The sequence below is a fragment of the Sphaerodactylus townsendi genome, linkage group LG02 (genome assembly GCF_021028975.2).
Source record: "Sphaerodactylus townsendi isolate TG3544 linkage group LG02, MPM_Stown_v2.3, whole genome shotgun sequence".
In the NCBI taxonomy this organism is placed as follows: Eukaryota; Metazoa; Chordata; class Lepidosauria; order Squamata; family Sphaerodactylidae; genus Sphaerodactylus; species Sphaerodactylus townsendi.
Window position 1 is genome coordinate 18666385 of NC_059426.1, and position 18679 is coordinate 18685063.

The 18679-nt window shown below is 44.0% G+C and overlaps 1 long non-coding RNA gene across 1 annotated transcript; it reads right to left on the reverse strand.

Annotated features, from left to right (window-relative positions):
- Positions 1-1339: 1339 nt before the first annotated feature.
- On the reverse strand, positions 1340-8576 carry LOC125427551. Its single transcript, XR_007243709.1, has 3 exons — positions 8443-8576; positions 7121-7126; positions 1340-1351 (listed from the first exon to the last, which is right to left on the reverse strand). It is a non-coding gene; the product is annotated as an uncharacterized LOC125427551 (long non-coding RNA).
- Positions 8577-18679: the final 10103 nt, after the last annotated feature.

The window sequence follows — 18679 nt, forward strand, 5'->3', positions numbered from 1 at the left end:
AAGACTGTAGCAATGTGGGAGGCATTCCCAAGACTGGCAATGTGGAGGCATTCCCAAGACTGGCAATGTGGGCGCTTGTTCAAGACTGGCAATGTGGACCCCATTCTAAGACTAGCAATGGGCGCGTATCCCAAGACTAACAATGTGGGCGCATTCCCCAAAGATCACTGGCAATGTGGGCGCATTCCAAGACTGTCAATGTGGGCCATATTCAAGACTGGCAATGTGGGGCGCATTCCAAGACTAATAGCAGTGGAGGCATTCCAAGACTGGCAATGTGGAGGCATTCCAAGACTGGCAATGTGGAGGCATTCCAAGACTGGCAATGTGGAGGCATTCCAAGACTCGCAATCTGGAGGCATTCCAAGACTGGCAATCTGGAGGCATTCCAAGACTCGCAATCTGGAGGCATTCCAAGACTGGCAATTTGGACGCATTCGGGGAAAGGCAGTTACATGGTCACATTAGAAAACTTTTCTAGGAACTGAAATAATCTGGGTGGTGGTATTTCAAATCAATATAAGAAGTAGGCACTCCAGCAAGAAGGAAAGGTGCTACAAGCTGTTTCCCCACCACCACCACCAATTTATCTGTCTGCCCTGGAGGTGGCTCCAGTGTGAGGAACCCTTACAGAAAATGTGGGTGCTGATTTGTTCTCTTGCAAATGGAAAGTTTTAAACCCCTTTATGGCACGTTCTATTGAAGAAAGTGGAAATGGAAACCATCACTCAAAAAATTATTTCCATTCTGCAAGTAGCACCAATTGTAAAGACTTCATTCTTCCTTACATCTGTGAATTGCTTGTTGGAAGTGACACGGTCTAGAAGGCAATGATACAGTCTAACCTGCCATCAGACTGAAAGCCTGTTTCTGCTGGGATAGGCTACAGTGCCCTACCAGTCATAATACTGATATCATGTACAGTCCAGACTCATAAAACACAGAAAGGTTAAGATGGTTACTTGTCTTGATTCAAGAGTTTGACATCAAGAGGATTTGCCTGACCCATGGCATCATTCCTTCCCCCTCCTACTGAAGAAAACAAGTTGTTCTTATGATGCTATATATACATGACAAAGCAAAGTTTCCTAATTGGAGTTGGTTGAAGAAAAAATGACCTCCACTGTGTTTCTGTATTGCTCATGGAATGAAGGGCAAAAAAAAAATGGGATGTAGGGAGTGCCATATGGACCATTTATTGTAAGACCTAAAAGATACAAAGAAGTCCTGCTCTCAGAGTCTCACACAAGCCTGCTGTTATTTGACACATCTTTCCTACTCAGAGATCAGCCGAAACCATTGTTTGCCTTCTACAAGAGATGTCAAATTAAGAGGGTGGTTTCTTTGGTTACTGCATCACAAAATGCACAAGAAGCTGCCCCAATGCTGAGTCAAAACTCTTCTGGGTCTATCAAGGTCAGTATTATCAGCACTGTCTGGCAGTGATATCTGTCAGAATCCCAAAAACTGAAACAAACTCATGTATAAGGACAGCAGTTTATTAAGAATTGAGGATCTTCTCTGGTCAATACCAGAACTGAGGGTCTTGCCTCCACTGTGACCTCCTTTCACTCTCTTTCTGTTAGAATAAGGAGAACATTAACCTTATCCACAGGAAACCTCCTGCCCAGCTGTGGGGTGGTGAAGGCCACCCTGGAGTTTTCTTCTTTAACCTCATCAGCACAGCCCAAAACTCAACAAGCCTTGGGTTCTCTCAGATTTTAATCTCATCAACACATTTCCAACAACATTGTCTGCGCCTGGGAATGGAATTTTGAATTGTCCCAGGAAGGTTGCCCTCTTATCATTACCAGAGGTCAGCTTTTTCCTATATCTGGAGTCCCCAAATCCATATCAATCTTACGTTTTGAAGTGGTCAGATGTTGTTCTCTGTGAGAAGTGCTGGGCCATTTCTCTTGCTCTCTCCTCAAGACCACTTCCTTCCAGAATGGTAATTGCTCGCCCTCCCAGATTCCCCTAACCTATCCCTGTTTTTGCATCAGCCACCTTTATTTATTAAAGCCTCTTAATTCTGTGTGTATATTTTTTTGTTGTTTGAAATCCATTAACAGCATTTTTTGAGGCCCGATCTCTGAAGGGACAGATCTCTCTATTCACGGAGTGGGGATCTCCTGCCCTACCTTCCTCTATATTGCTTTAGTCTGTATCCAGCTGAATTCCAGCTTAATTAAAGGAACAGACCAGATCAAGCTTAGGGGTAACAGCAGGGGACGGGCCAGTGTTCAGCCTAGTTAGAGACCCTTTCCTTTTTGTGTCACCTCTTATCTGTCCTTAGACCAATAATCCTCAGGTCCTAATTTCCTCCCTCCTCCTTGGAAAATCTCTCTCCCTCCTTCCCTAGCTTCTTAAGGTCTCTAGCCTTTCCTATCTGAAATGCGCTTCCCTAATAAACATTTAACTTTATTCTTGGAATCAGCTTAAAGTCTACCATTTCTCTCTGCATAACTTAGCAGTCTGTCAACATTGCTCTCTAATGGTTTAAGGCCCTTTTGAGAACCATCTTCATCATGTCTGGTTTGTCAGTACCACTAGGAACAACTTTGATCTCACTTTGACAAGACAGGGATCACAAGGAAAAGTTCATTCGAAATAGCATAGCGCATCTCATCCGTCACTGCTGGGTATCAGTCTTTATTCGAGCCTCACAATGTCTCAGCCTCCCTTTTCTTCCCCCTCCTCCCCACTTTGGTATATTGTCTTGATTCCAAATGTCATCTCTGTTCATTGCTGTTAATGTTTCTTTATGAATGGCTTTAATTTTAAGTACATGTGTGGCTTTCTTCATGGGAGTTCTGGGCATCTTTCTACTATGGCCAGGGGTGGGTAATTTGGTCATTTTTATTAGCTAAGAAAACAATGCTAACTCAGCAGCCAAAGTTGTAGGAAGATTGGAAGAAGATGAAGCTGGGCTGGTTGGGGTAGGGACAGACATTATGGTAGCCTATGTCCACATTGTCTACACTTTGGGAAGGCCATGCACCTTCCTCAAAGGTCAATCTACAAATATTGGAAGACATTTACAATTTGGGGAAGGGGCAGCTCATGGAGAATTTGGGGATTCTAAGCAACCTCTCAGAAGATAGTTATTTTATATAGCCTGATCTTACTAGTGCTGCCTCCAGATCCCGGCTTGCCCATACCCATGGACCTTGCAGGAAGATTATAGGATAGATAGATAGATAGATAGATAGATAGATAGATAGATAGATCGATAGATCGATGGATAGATAGAGAGAGAGAGAGAGAGAGAGAGAGAGATATATATAGAGAGAGAGAGAGAGAGAGAGAGAGAGAGAGAGAGAGAGATTTAAATGCTCTCTTGTGTAAATTTTATTGGAAGTTCTTACTGAAAGTGAATAAGCATGGCTGCCCCCCAGTCTGGAATTAACTTACCTATAAAGTTTCCAGCTATTTCCTAGAACTACTGTTTTTCACTTCTAGTGGGGTAGGTCTAGGGAATTGTAGAGGAGAATGCTATGCTGTGGTTTTACCATAAAGTTCCAGTGATTCCTAGAGTTTTGCCATTTTTGCTAAGAACTTCCGGTAAGGGCGTGTGGCTGCGTTCTGTTTTTAAATCCCATAATGATGAGCCTTCTCTCTCCCCAGCCCCTGCCTCCATTCTGCAGTCAGTTGCCAGGCACACCTTTTCCTAGAGGGGCCCAGCCTGTGTGCCACACCCCAACCTGAGAATAAAATCCCAGATGTGTCCCTCAGGCCTTTGTGAAAGTGTCACTGAGAAAACAGGAATCCAGTCCTAACATGAAGGGGTTGCTGAGTCCCTCCAGTGCAGAGGTCTCATTGAATACAGGATCTAAAATCCCTTATGCATATATCATAAATATAACAGATAAATAATAAATATTATTGATGAAGCTGGGTTCAAACAGAAGTATAGATTTTATGTCCTAATTTTTTAACTTAAGAAGAGAAGAAGAAGAGTTTGGATTTATATCCCCTTTCTCTCCCTGCAGGAGACACTGAGGGCTTACAATCCTCCCTTGCCTTCCCTCTCTAGCAAACACCCTGTGGGATAAGGGGAGAGCTCACAAGGCTGTGAGCCCCAGCCCAAAAGAGTCCACTTGGCTAGAATTAGTAGCAGAAGAGTGAACAGGCTGAGAATCTGAATTCCCCAGATAATCCTCCCACAGCTCAGGGCGGCAGAGCTGGGAATCAAACCCGGTTCCTCCAAGATTAGATACATGAGGCTCTCTTAACCTCCTCGCCACTGCTGCTCCTTGGTGGGCCAGTGTTTGGACTTGGCCGGTTGACATTTGATGACCATGTTGCATACTGAGTGGGATGAAGACTCAGAAGCTTCAGACTCACTACTCTTTATTATTATTTTTCCTGTATGAATTTTACAATAAAATCTTGTAGCAAAACCTCAGGTTTTTTTTTCTTTTAATTTTCACATGTTTTTTGTTCTGAGTAAAATTTTCCTTTAATTTTTCTCTGTTCTTTCCCGAGCACTTCCCTTTACAGTGATTTTTTTTTATCCTGAGCCAGTTTCCCTTAGAGAGTGCTTGATCATGTTGAAGGGTCTTCTCCACCTCAACAAACAAGCCATGACATTTATCTATGTGGGCATCCTTCTTCCCTCTTCATCCATTTTTTTCCTTTCCATTGTCCTCCATTTTCAAAAAAGGAGTTTTTAAAAAAAAAATCTCAGCATTATATCCCACTAGCAGTACAACATTAAAGACACAGATATAAGCCAGGTCAGTTGTATCCAGCCTTTTAAATTTCATCTTGAAATTAATAATGATGTAACATTAAGGTGAAGATACAAAAGTGTCTGGGCAGTTAGAAGCAAAATTAGGGAATTGGATCTAGGAAGTTGTCTTTGCAAGACAAAGGAAAATTGACCAAAGGGATTGTCACTGCTTTAATTTGCCTGAAAAAGGTAGTTTCTTTATAGCAGGCAGGTGGAGCTACATTTTTTGTTCCTTCCAAGTAATGATGCCAGATCCAGATTTTTTTTTCTTCCATTTTGTGGCACATGCTTGTATTTATCCAAGCCTGTGTCTTGGCTAACCCTGATACCATCAGCCATTTTTTCCTCCCCTTTCTTCTCGAAACTTCCAAAGGAATGTTTTTTTTAAAAATTCTTTTATCATGTTGAATGAATGATGTAACGTTGAGGCAGAGATACAAGCGGGTATTGTCAATTGATCAGTTTTGTACACTTCACATAGAACTTTAACACGGAGGCAAAGATACAAACTAGCATGTTTGATTGGATTAGCTTGGTCAATTTCACATAGAACCTGAGACCTTAACGTTGAGGCAGAGATACAAGCTAGCATGGTTGATCCAAATCATTATCAATTTCCTGAAGCATAGAACTTGCTGTTATTTTAGCATTGAGGCAGAGATACAAAGGAGCATAGGTTTATTGGATCAGCTTTATCAGTTTCATGTGGATAACAGATGTAACATTAGAGCAAAGAGTAATTTTGAAGGTGGGGTGATTGAAAAGAGCACTAAGAGTAATGACTGCATGTAACTGGAGACTCCTGCAGTAACAATCATGCAGGATTGCATATCAAATTTGGCTGGAAAATTTGATTCTTTGCAGGGGACGGACGGACATGTTTTTGTTCCTTCAAAAAACGGCACCTGAGTTGTTTTGGCTGACATTTTGGATTGATAGTTCTCAGTAGTAGCAATGGAGGTAGGCAGACCCATCCAAGAGCCACGAACCCAGCCATGGCACCATGGCTACCCCCAGCCGCCACCCCCAAAGATGCTTCCTGGTGGCATGGGGAGGCTCAAAATGTGAAACAGCCTCCCTTCTCCTGAGAAGCCTCTATGGGACTCAATAGACTTATAGCTTTTGGGTAGCGTAAGTCTGATTTCCCCACCACTGACGTAAAGCTGCAAATGGCTGGGAGGGAGCCAACTGAAGTCGGATCCTCCCCAGACATGCCCACCTTCCTTAACTATTTATTTTTATTTATTTATATTTTCTAGAAACAATCCAGACACAATTACAACATATGGATTCTCAATTAAAGTAATAAAATAGAGAATTAAAACACTTATTAAGACATTAGCAGCAATAATCTTGGGCTATAATTAAAATAAGTAGATGATGTCTGGCATTAACCCCCCGGAGGGGACTACCACATTCATTCAGCAGATGACATATGGAGGATAGGAACACAATGGGAAGAGGGGGCGATCTGCCAGCCTCACTCAGCGTATTCGTAAAAGTGGGTCTACGGGCCCTTGGAACTCCCCAGGTCCACTTGAAGTTCCTAACAGCTGGAGGAAGAGTGTTCCACCAGGCAGGGGGCCAGTAGCGTCAAGAAAAGCCCTGAAAAGCGAGTAGAGGCTAAGCAGCATGTGGAGGGACACAAGGGACCACTCAGTAAATTCACACCTCTGCAGTGGAGGTTGACTCGGGACATATGGGGGGTAAAGGCGGTCTACCACCGCTTGAGTATGAGGGCCCCAGATTCCAAATGGAGGCCTTAAGGCCACCCACTCCCCAAAGCGGAGCTCAGAGCATTGCTTACAACATAATGAAACAATGGATCCATTCCCTAGAATCATTATTGGTAAAACTTCTATTGACAGAAATAATCTAAAACCAGGAGTAAGATTCCTACAGAACAGTTTGGATGGCGAGAGTAAAATCCCACCCCTATTCCCACCCCACCCTGCTAAACCCACGGGCCCTGATTTTGGCCCAGCTGGCCTTAAGTGCCTGCTGGGAACAGATCCGTTTTGCAGGCCTCTGCGGAGCTCACACTAAGTCCCGCTTGGGGCCCTGGTCTCTCTAGGGAGCCTGTTCTTACGCAGAGGAGAACCAGGACTATAAAGGCCCTGGCCCCTAGTGGAAACCAGCCCGGACATGTTTTTGGGGCCAGGCACCACTAATAGGCAGCAGCAGAGGCACTGGGATGTGGGCACTGAATCTGGTGCTATGTCCCAGCACCCGGGGAGGGAGCAGCAGCAGCTACACCCTGGCAGAATCACTCCACCGCCAGGATAAGTTCCCTGGGGAGTCAAATGCTCTGGTGCAGCCATGTGCCGCTTCCACCAGCAGATTATCTGCCCCAGTGGGGCTCTAAGACACTTCCTGAATTGCCACTTCAAACTGGAACTGTGCAGCAGCATTAGAGCATTTGACTAAAAGAAAAAGGAGGTGGGGAAAAGGTTGTTTTTTCTGCATCCCGGATTAGACCCCCACCACCCTCAGGAATAATATAGCTTTTCAGCAGTGAATTGTATGGAATAAAATGCAACTGAAGATACAAGTTAGGGGGGGAGACTCACAACCAATGATGGGGCGGGGAAAGGAGGTGCATCTGGAATGAAAGGAGGTGTATGGAACCATTTCCAAGACACAAGGTTTGCACCACTAGGAAAATCTGTGGTAAAGCTTCGTGCATGCAAGAAAAAGCCCATCTCACTGCATACAAATGATTCTAGCGTCCTTTGTCCTGCTCATCACAATCGGGACATTTTCCTTCTATTTAAAAGCTTGATGGCATGCAAGATCCTGCTGATCCTCGCTTAATGGAGACTTTGGGCATGATCCAACCAAAATTTAGCCCAGCAACTCATTTAGAAGGCCTGCTTGAAAGCTTCAAAACTTTCCCTGGTTTTTGTGCTTCCTTGAGGCAGGGGAGGCGTTTGTGATATTTCTCTCAGCCTTTGCACAAAGCATTCTGGCTGTTTCACTTTCCATTAGACCTAAAAGTGCCTCATTTTTAAGATAATTTTTTAATTGTATATAATAGTGTTATTTGTTACATTCAATATTGTTGTTCCATCTATATACATTTTTCCTTTTTTCACACCTCCCCTCTTTTTACATCGATTGTTTCAAGCAAGCAACAGAAGGAGTTCCATTCTTTTTCTTATTCCCTTCTTGTTCCATAGTTCTTCCTGTTAAATCCGGCTTCTTTCCCATCCATTTTTTCATACACCAGTAATGTCCATAGCTTCATAATATCTTCTAGTTTCTTCTCTTGCCATGAGTGTATTTTTTTTTGCCAGTCTCTCTAAAAAAATCTCTAACTGAATTTGTTCCCAAATATATTTCCAAACCATTTTGAGACTGGTCCATTTCTTCCCAAAAGTTTTTAATACAAATCCAAAGAAAACATAAAGAGACGAATACAAGGAAGGAAAAAATGCTTGAAATGGAGGTTGTTTCCCTGTCTCTGAATCTTGAGAAAGGATTGATGCAGGTGCCAGGATTTCTCACTGCTCAGCTCTTTTCCCCTTGCTTCTACAACTCTTTCAAAATATATACAATTACATCCCCATTAATAGCAGTTGCCGGAATGAAAAGCGCCACCCCCCCTTATTTGTTACATTACATTCAATATTTTTGTTTCAATATACATTTTTCCTTTTTTTACCACCCCCTCCCTCTCCTTCTCATACAATTCGATTGTTTCAAACCAAGCAACAGAAGGTTCAATTCTTCTTATTCTCCTTATTCCATAGTTCTTACGTTAAATCCGGCTTCTTCCATCCATTTTTTCATACAATGTCCTTAGCTTCATAATATCTTCCAGTTTCTCTTGCCATAGTGTATTTTTTTTGCCAGTCTCTCAAAAATCTCCTAACTGAATTTGTTCCCCAAATATATTCCAAACCATTTGGAGACTATCCATTCTTCTTGTTTATCACTTTCCAGCCCAATACCAGCACTGCTGTGCTACCATCTAACCGATATTTTATACATTGGTTCCAAACTTTTTTGTTCACTCTTATGTCATCATCTATTATCCCCTACAATTAATAAATCATCATTTTTACTTTTACTAACTGTTCTACATATTTCAAAATATTCTCCCAAAATTTTTTTACCACTTTACATTCTATCCACATATGAGTATAATATGCTGCTTTTTCTCCACAGTGCCAACATTTTGGGCTTAGTCCTTTGATCATGTAGGCTAGTTGTATTGGGGTTCTATACCATTTAAGTAACACCTTTCTTTCCAATTCCACATATTTTTCAATCTTTATCTTCGTCATACTATCCATTAAAAGTGCCTCATTGAACCACCTTTTTTGCCATTTGTATTCGGTGTTTGCTTTTACCCAGTTAATTATCCTTGAAAAGTACCTCTGAGGAGATAAAACTCCATGTTGATGGGGAGGAATAGGAAGAGAAACGTTAGGATATTTAGTGACACAGCACAAAAGGAAAAAAAATGTGCAGATATACTTTTGAATACGGAGTTTGAAACATTTCCTATTTCCTATCAAAATGAAGGGCAAACATTCCTTTTCTTCAGTCCTGGTAAAGTGTAAGCTTCAATTGGGAAGATTGATGGTTTATAGTCCTCCCTGTGGGGTTCTTGTTAGTAGCAATACAATTGAATAACCAACCCCTCATAAAGGTTTCAAGGAAACAGAAGCGTGAAGATCTTTTGCTATTGCCTCCCTATGATGGCAAGCAACCCTGGATTTCCTTTGCTGGCTTCCTCATTCAACTACTGACCCAGCCAAAACCTGTAGCTTTTAACATCCAAAGTTTTATAAGCTTGAGCTAATCTGGACTATTCAGGCTGCTAGGGGTTACTGCTATTCAGTGGCGGGGCTAACAGGGGACGGGGAGGTGCGCCACGCACTGTAGCGATAGCTTTGGGTCACATGGGGGCAGAAGGCTCTCCCTCCCCTTTGGCCGACTCTGGCCACTCAGCTCACCCCCACCCCACCCCACCCCCCACGACGCCCCGCACACTTACTTTAACAAATGGAGCAGGCTGGAGAGGAGGCCTGCCTGTGTTCCCTTCCAATCTGCAAGCACTTGAGAGATTAGGCGAAAAAGCCAGAGTGTGCACCGGGCACACTCTGGCCCAGCTACGCATCTGCTGCTATTCATTGCCTGTTTATGGTACCACCTTCAATGGCATTTTGAGGCATTTCATGCAAATGAGGGGAAAAATGCAATGAATATGCTCCAGTTATCTTCTTTTATTGAGGGGCTCTTCTGTGCCACCTGGATACAATCATCTAGGTGACGTGGCATGAATGGACAACCTTTACTGCCATTCATCTTGAATCCTGTACAATAGCAGCATTCAGCAGGGCCCAACTGGCCAGATACCTCCTGCTGATGCCTGCTTTTTGCAGTTTATTGGACTTGTTTGGATTACATTTGCCCCAGGGTCCCCATGGACAGGGACATGCATATTAATTGAAAATCCAGCTCTACATGTGAGGGTGGGTATGAACTGCTTGTTCATCTAAGCGCAGCCAGTGGTATCTTCCATCAGCTGGGAATCTGCTCTGGTGCTCAGAACCCCGAGAAAAGCTTGATCAGGGGAGGGGCTCACGGAAGAGCATCTTCTTTCCACACACAGAAGACTCTGGTTCGATCCTGAAGCATCTCCAGTTAAACCAAATCAGGGCAGTAGGGAGGCTCCCCTTGCAGGACCCTGGAGAGCAGCTGCCGGGTTCCTGAGTAGGTAATGCACTGACCCCAGATACAGACCAGTGATCTTGATTCCATATAAGGCAGCTTCGGATGGAAACTAAAGTTCTCTAGCAGCCTCCCATACAGTTCATAATAAAAGCGTAACCACGAACACACTCCAGCTTTGGGAATTATGCCGTGGAGTCAGAGTAAGTCACAGTTGGGACGATAGGAGGGTCAGGACCATAGCCCCTCCACCCCGCACAACCCAGCAGAACCAAGACAACCAAAGAACCCACCTGATTTGTAAATTGAAGTTAGTCCCACATTTACATGTTAATTGATGGGTAGAAGAAGAGAGAGCACTATGGTAAAAGAATTCTGTCCATCCAGGCCCAATAGAGAGATGGAGTCAAGACAAGGTAGCTCCTCCCACCTCCTCACAGGGTGTTTGTTGTAAGGGGAGAACAGAAAGGAGTTTGGAAGCCCCTTTGGAGTCTCCCTTACAGTGAGAGGGACATAAGTCCAGCTCTTCTTCTTCTCTTTCTTCTTCTTCTTCTTTCTTCTTCCTTCTTCTTCTTTTCTTCTTCTTCTTTCTTCTTCTTCTTTTCTTCTTCTTCTTCTTCTTCCTCTTCCTCTTCTCCTCCTCCTCCTCCTCCTCCTCCTCCTCCTCCTCCTCCTCCTTCTCCTTCCCCTTCTCCCCCTCCTCCTCCTCCTCCCCCCCTCCTCCTCCTCCTTCTTCAAATGTGTCAAGCTAGAAGACAAGCTATGAAGTTCCTTACTTCTCCAAACGTAGGATTGAAACCCATCTGTTTTAAAATTGTTTCTTAACTATATAAGAGTGATGACGGTTGTGACACTGACATTTTATTTTCTTGTTTAATTGCTTTTTTTTATTCCGCCCTTCCCTGACAGCTCAGGGCGGCTTCCAACCATATAGTCTATCTAATCTAATAAATATATAAAATGACAACCTGTAAATAATAAATGCATTTAAACCCCAACTTAAAACCCGATGTTGACAATACAGTTGCAATAAATAACTCAGAAACAGGAGGGGAAAGGAGGCAGGCAGACAGATGGAGAAACCACAGCTACCTCAGCCATACACTAAACGAAAAGCATATGGAGAACATGTATATGGAGAACATCCTGAATTCAATTTCACGTGCTCAAACAATTTCAAGCCAACAGTTTTAGAACTAAACACAAGCCAAACACAGTGACCACCAAGCATCCTTGATGTTGCCAAACTTTTTGAATTATGCCCCCTTTCTCAAGTAATCTAAGCCATTGAGCTTTACTGTATCTCTCAGCAAAAAGTTCCATACGCTATTTTGCAAGATAGGAATAGATACATTTTGAAAATTCTGGTCTTATCTATGGTAAAGTGTACCATCAGTCCCCAGCCACATACTCCACGATTGTCCACCTTGTGAGGTTTTCAGGGCAAGAAATGAATGGAGGTGGTGCCATTGCCTGCCTTTGCATAGCAACGCAGGACTTCTCTGGAGGTCTCCCATCTTGATGATAACCTGGGCTGACCCCACTTAGCTTCTGAAAGCTAACAAAATTAGGCTAGCCTAGGATCCAGGACAAGGCAAGGGTCTTTCAGAGATGGTTTGCCATTGTCCACCTCTGCATAGCAGACGCCATGTTCCTCAGTGGTCTCCTATCCAAGTACTGACTAAATTGACCCCGCTTAGTTTCCAAACTCTGGCCACATCTGTCCAGTCTGGGTTATTAAAGCTGCCACAGTCCTAATCTGATAGTAAATCAGTTTCACTGGGTGACACATACAAGTTCTTCTGGGATGTCAAGGTTTGCATTTGTGGGGTGGGGATGGAGATATGAGCACGTGTTCTGTTGCAGAGCGTTTGTGGCTTTCCTTCAGCAACACACCGATCTCTTCTTTTTATAAGGTTAAAAGAAACTTATCACACACTAAGATCACTTCTTAATCTGTTTTAAATAAGCCAAACGGGCTTTAAAGTTGGCTGCTGGCAAGTCTGTCCTCTACTCCAGAAATCCCTTTTCCCTTTCTTTCCCAGTGAAAAGTCAAATAACACCCCTCCTGTGGCATACACATAAATGACATATCTTTAGGGTTGCCAGCTCTGGTATGGAAGAGACCTGGAGATTTTGGAGGAGGAGCCTGAGTGGGTAAGGTTTGGGGAGGGGGAGGGACTTCAGCAGGGTATAGTACCATAGAGTCCAGCAGGGTATAGTACCATAGAGTCCAGCAGGGTATAGTGCCATAGAGTCCAGCAGGGTATTGTACCATAGAGTCCAGCAGGGTATAGTACCATAGAGTCCACCCTCCAAAGCAGCCATTTTCTCCAAGTGAAAAGCTCTCTGTTGGCTGGATATCAGTTGTAATCACAGAACATCCTCAGCCACCACCTGGAAGCTGGCAAATCTACATGTCTGTCATCTGTGGGTGAATGTGTGCGTGCGTGCGTGCGTCGATGCGCATGCATGCAGCTGAGTGTGAGAGGAGAGAAGGGACAGAGGAGGACAGAGGGATGGAGAGAATATGGCAGCAGTAGTGTTATGGTTGCAGAGCAGGTGCACTCTAATCTGGAGGACTGGGTTTGATTCCCCACTCTGCCACTTGTGCTGTGGAGGCTTATCTGGTGTACTAGATTAGCTTGTGCACTGCAACACATGCCAGCTGGGTGACCTTTTGGGCTAGTCACAGTTCTTCTGGAGCCTCTCTCAGCCCCACCTACCTCACAGAATTGTTTGTTGTAGAGGTGGTTGCTATAGGCACTTTGTAAGCCTCCTTGAGATTCTCCTCAGGAGGAGATAAAGGGGAGATATAAATCCAACTCTTCTTCTTCTAATAGGAATGGCAAACCAAAAATAAAGTCTGATTTTTTACAGGTCCCTATTTGTTACAAGGAAGAGGCTAATATGATGTAATTTAGGGGTGTGGAGGTCTCCGTAAGGGAGACAAGAGTATTTCCCACCTGCTCTGCCAGACAATAAGTTTAACAGCCCAACCCTCCCTGGAGTTATTCCAGTTTAACCCCAGTTTAACCCCATTGATTTCAACAGGCTTAGACTGAAGGAATTCTGCAGTCATTCACTATGAGACTTGCTTAATAATGGCTAGGCAAAGAGGCAACTAGTCTGGACAGGTTGTAAGAATTATGCATTTACTGGGCCCTTAAAAATAGTGGTGAATTTGTGGCACTGTCCGGAGGGAATTTGTGAAATATGACTTCCTTTATCCACACTTTCAAGTAATAAAGCGTGATGGTTAAACTCCAGAAAATTTCTTACTCTCATTTCCGGAAAACTACCTCAGTCGTAAAAACGGGGCGTGAATTGACAACAATTTGGCTTCCGATCCATGTTCAGTCAACTGGGCCCTTTTGATGCAGCTGAACCTGGCATTACGCCGCGTCACATATCCCTCTCTATTAGACTCATCACGATCTTCTCATTTTTTTAAAAAAAAAATTCATGCTGTTACAGAAATACAGCTGGAATCCCAAGTAATTACCTAGAAAGCTTTTTAAAAAATCACTATGTATAATTTATTCTAATTCCGTAATGTCATTTTAAAATTGGCCAGACATTTTAAGTACTTGAGAGAGACGTCGCTGGTGTCAGTGGTCGACTTCTAATAGGCATTGCTATATAGCCCAGGATGTTACAGATAAATTTGAATGAATTTAGTTGGGAAGTCGGGTCATTGAAGCATTTAGAATGGTAGCTCACAGCGCCATCCCAACTAGGGTTAAACTCTTCTAAGTTCATTGAAATCAGTGGACTTATAACAATAGAACCCTGTTTAGGATTTCAAGCCAAGAGTGGAATGTAATGCTCTGTGAATTTTGTCCTAGCTGGTCTTTGTGATAAAAAAACACACTCTCAAATATTATGTCACAGCAGTATAAAAGTATTAAATTTGAGGCCTTGGGAGTGGGGGGTCTTTTATGTGCACACAGCAACAACTAGACAAATATGATCCGCAGAGAATTTGCAATTATGGACAATTAGCAAATGTTATAAAAATGCAGGTTGCCTCTAGTGCCTTTTTAATAATAGGGATCATCATAGCATCATAAAAAGACTAATTTTGTTTTCTTACTATTTACAAGTAAAGTATTTTTATTTTTTATTATTTTATTTATTTCATCTCAACCTTTTTATACCGCCTCTATCCCCTCGAAGAAGGCTTCTAAGGTGATTAATACCTTCTGATCACATATAAAAAGTATAAAGCGATTAAAACCTTTAAAAGCAGCTAGGCATAAAAAATAAAGACTAATAGAAGTAAGAATTAAGGTCCAGCAGCCCCATTTTTTCCAAAATCCTCTCTCAAGAGGGAGGGAAAACAGCAAGTCCTAAGATGGCAAGAGGCCCAGGATGTAAAGCGACCGGGGGGGGCACCATCAACGGCTGAGCTATCCCTCCAAAGAGGCCAGCCCAGGAACAAGCTCCGCCTTACAGGCCTTGTGGAATTCAGTGAGGTCCCGCCAGGGGCCTCGGACAGTCTGGTGGAAGAAGCTGTTCCACTCAGGCTGGGGCCAGAGCCGTGAAGCGCCCTGGCCCGTGGAAGGCCAGCAGTATGGCATATTGAGTGGGCTAGGGGACCACTCGAGTAAATTGGCCTCAGCTGAGCGAAGAGGCCATTACAGGGACATATCAGGGTGATGCACGGTCACCGAGAGAATCTGAGGGCCCGAATTGCTATAAGGTCAAAAGTACAATCCCCCTTGTACAGGGGTGCTAAATGGCAAAGCAGAGCACAGCGTTGTTGAAGGGTTACATTTCAGGGCTGTTCACTTGGGTTTCCTGAAGCTTTGCAGCAACTTTGGGGATGTTTGAGAAAGAGGACTAGTCTTCTCACTGAACCAGTGTGACATCACTCCTTGGACTTTAGAGGAACAGCCTCTGACATCCATTTCTTTTTGCCAAATTAAGATACTTGTAGGTTTCAGGAGCTAGTATGGTGTGGTGGCTGAGAGCAATGGACTCTAATCTGGAGAACTGGGTTTGATTCCCCACCCCTCCACATGAGCAATGGACTCTTATCTGGTGAAGTGGATTAGTTTCCCTGTTCCAACACATGAAGCCTGTTGGGTAACCCAGTTCTCTCAGAATTCTCTCAGCCCATTTTGAGACAGGCAATGGCAAACCACTCCCAAATGTCTCTTGCCTTGAAAACTCCAAGGGGTCACTGTAAGTTGGTTGTGACTTGACAAACACAGAGGATTTCATCCTGACTTGGATGGCCCGGGCTAGTGCATTGTTGTCAAATCTCAGAATCTGGTTAGTATTTGGAAGGAAGTCCAAGGAAGTCCAGGGTTGCTGGGCACGGAGGCAAAAGAACAGCCAAACTACTTCTATTTGTTTCCTGCTTTGAAAATCATCCCAGGTTGCCATAAAATCCAGCGCCGTGGACTTCATGGCACTTCCTACCACCAGCTCAATTTCAACTGCTTGGGAGAGAGGGAGAGAGTCTGGGGCACAGTCTTGGCACCCCTGAGCTTCGTAACCCTAAGATCCATCTTCGGCCACTTCAAAGAATTGGCCCCTTTTTTCCCACATTAGGGCAAAAGAGAGTGAAATCTTTCCAGAGTGATTGGAGGGGTCTGACAGCGACAGGTAGCTTGCTGCGGAGGGGACTCAACACACCACCATAAAACTATATATTCATATTCTAGGGCTACAAGCAGTTTCTGGGAAGAAGAAGAAGAAGAAGAAGAAGAAGAAGAAGAAGAAGAAGAAGAAGAAGAAGAAGAAGAAGAAGAAGAAGAAGAAGAAGAAGAAGAAGAAGAAGAGGGGAGGAGGAGGGAGGAGGGAGGAGGGAGGAGGGAAGAGGAGGAGGAGGAGTAGTTTGATTATATATCCCCCTTTCTCTCTCCTGCAGGAGACTCAAAAGGGGAGCCCACAATCTCCTTCCCCTTCCCCCTCACAACAAAACACTCCTGTGAGGGAGGTGGAAAGGCTTTAGGCAGAGGCTCAGAGTAAAGCTGTGACTAGCCCAAGGTCACCCAGCTGGTGTGTGTGTGGGAGTGTACAGGCTAATCTGAATTCCCCCCAGAAGCCTCCCACAGCTCAGGCAGAGCCGGGAATCAAACCCGGTTCCTTCCAGATTAGATACACGAGCTCTTAACCTCCTACGCCACCAATGCAGGCACCAATGCAGCACTAGGCTGCAAGTCCATCCAAGAGGCTGACAAGGACAACACTGGAATATGATGCGATTCAAAACATTCATTTCCTCCAAGTGAATTGATCTCTGTCGCCTAGAGATGAAATGTCCCACCTGAGGACGGGCATCCCTACCTGCCCTCCCCCGCCCCACCCAGACTACACACCCAAATTCCCAGGAGTTTCCCAACCTGGATCTGTCAACCCTCCCCCTTCCCAAGGGGCACCTGCCGCCTACCTACTAGTCAGTTTGGGCACAATAGGCACAAACTGTTGCATATTTATCGTTGTTCTACATATCTTTATGCTTGTTCTATATACCATGTCTAGGGTTATGCATGGGGTAGAAAATGTTGACAGAGAGAATTTTTTCTCTCTTTCTCACAATACTAGAACCAGGGGGGCATCCATTGAAAATGCTGGGGGGAAGAATTATTTTATTTTATTTGATCTATTTCTTTTTTCAAACTTATATACCCGCCCAACTCGAATTACCAGGATTCGCTAATAAAAGGGAAACACTTCTTCTCACTTAAAAGAACGCGTGTGATTGGGTGTTTAGAATATGCTGGAGGAGAAGTCGATCTATGTGGCTACCAATTCGATCCTCCTTGGATCTCAGATTGCAAATGCCTTAGCAGACCAGGTGCTCGGTGGCAGCAGCAGCAGAAGGCCATTGCTTTCACGTCCTGTACGTGAGTAGCAGAGAGCTGGACTAGATGGACTCTGGTCTGATCCAGCTGGCTTGTTCTTATGTTCTTATGAATCCCAACTCTCTCCCAGAAGCTTGCTGGGAGCCATGGATCAGTCACACACTGTCAGTCTAGGGCCCCTTCCGCACACGCAAAATAATGTGTTTTCAAACCACTTTCACAACTGTTTGCAAGTGGATTTTGCTATTCCGCACAGCTTCAAAGAGCACTGAAAACAGTTTGAAAGTGCATTATTCTGCATGTGCGGAATGAGCCTTAGTTACATAACAGAGAAGATACAGCATTGTAGAGAAAAATGGCATAAGCAACTTTGGGTCTCAGAGGTGCAGAAGGAAAGCCCTGGAGTTACCTTTCAGCTCTTTGATAGGCTCTTTTTTATTAACCCAAATGAACTAAGTCCCATTTGGTTGGACCTCTTCATCTGGTAAGGCCTTAAACCAGGTCAGATTGTGCTAACCGCAGCCTTGGCTATAGTTCTGAGCCGGCCGACATGTTTATATGGATAATAAGAAAGAGGCGCTTAAAGGGTAATTATGCGTCTCTTAGGACTCAATGTTAGCTCTTTAGACCCCTCCCCCCTTTCTTTCAAAAGCACAGCTTTGTTTTTCCTACTGGGAAAAAAAATGCTGTTATGATATTATATACACATGACAAAGCAAAATTTCCTAATTGGACTTAGTCCAAGAGAAAATTGCCTCCATTGTGTTCCAGTACTGCTCATGGAATAAAGGGGGAAATTGGAGGGTGCCACGTGGACCATTCATTGTGAGACCTAAAAGATACAAAATAAAAGCCCTGCTCTCAGAGTCTCACACAAGCTTGCTGTTACTTGACACACCTTTCCTACACACAGATCAGCCGAAACCACATTTGCACACCACAAAGTTTGTTTTGTTGCTTGCAAATACAGGAAGCTGTCCAATGATGAGTCAAAACTTTCATCTATTAAAGTCAGTGTTGTCAGCGCTGTCTGGCAGTGATACCAGACAAGTCTGTCATCAGACCTGGGGCGGGGGGTGGGGTGGAGATTTCAGCTGGGATCATCCACAGAGCCCTATTGTAGTCACAATCTTGATATGTACAGCTCAGCCTCGTGGAACACAACAAGGGTAAGGTGGATGCCAATCTTAATTCAAGGGTTTGATGTCAAGAGGGTCTGCCTGACATATGACATCATTCCTCCCCCTCCTGAATTAATAATTCAGAGTTTCAGACAATGCCCCTCCTGAGGGCACAGCCACCTGAATCTGGTTAACAACAGCCCAGTCTTGGGATCGCACAGCTGGCTCCGGTTCCACAAAGAACTTGCAAATATCCACATCCTGATCTCATCAGCAAACCTGCTGTATTTCCCTTCACACTTTCCCCAAAAACATTAACTTCA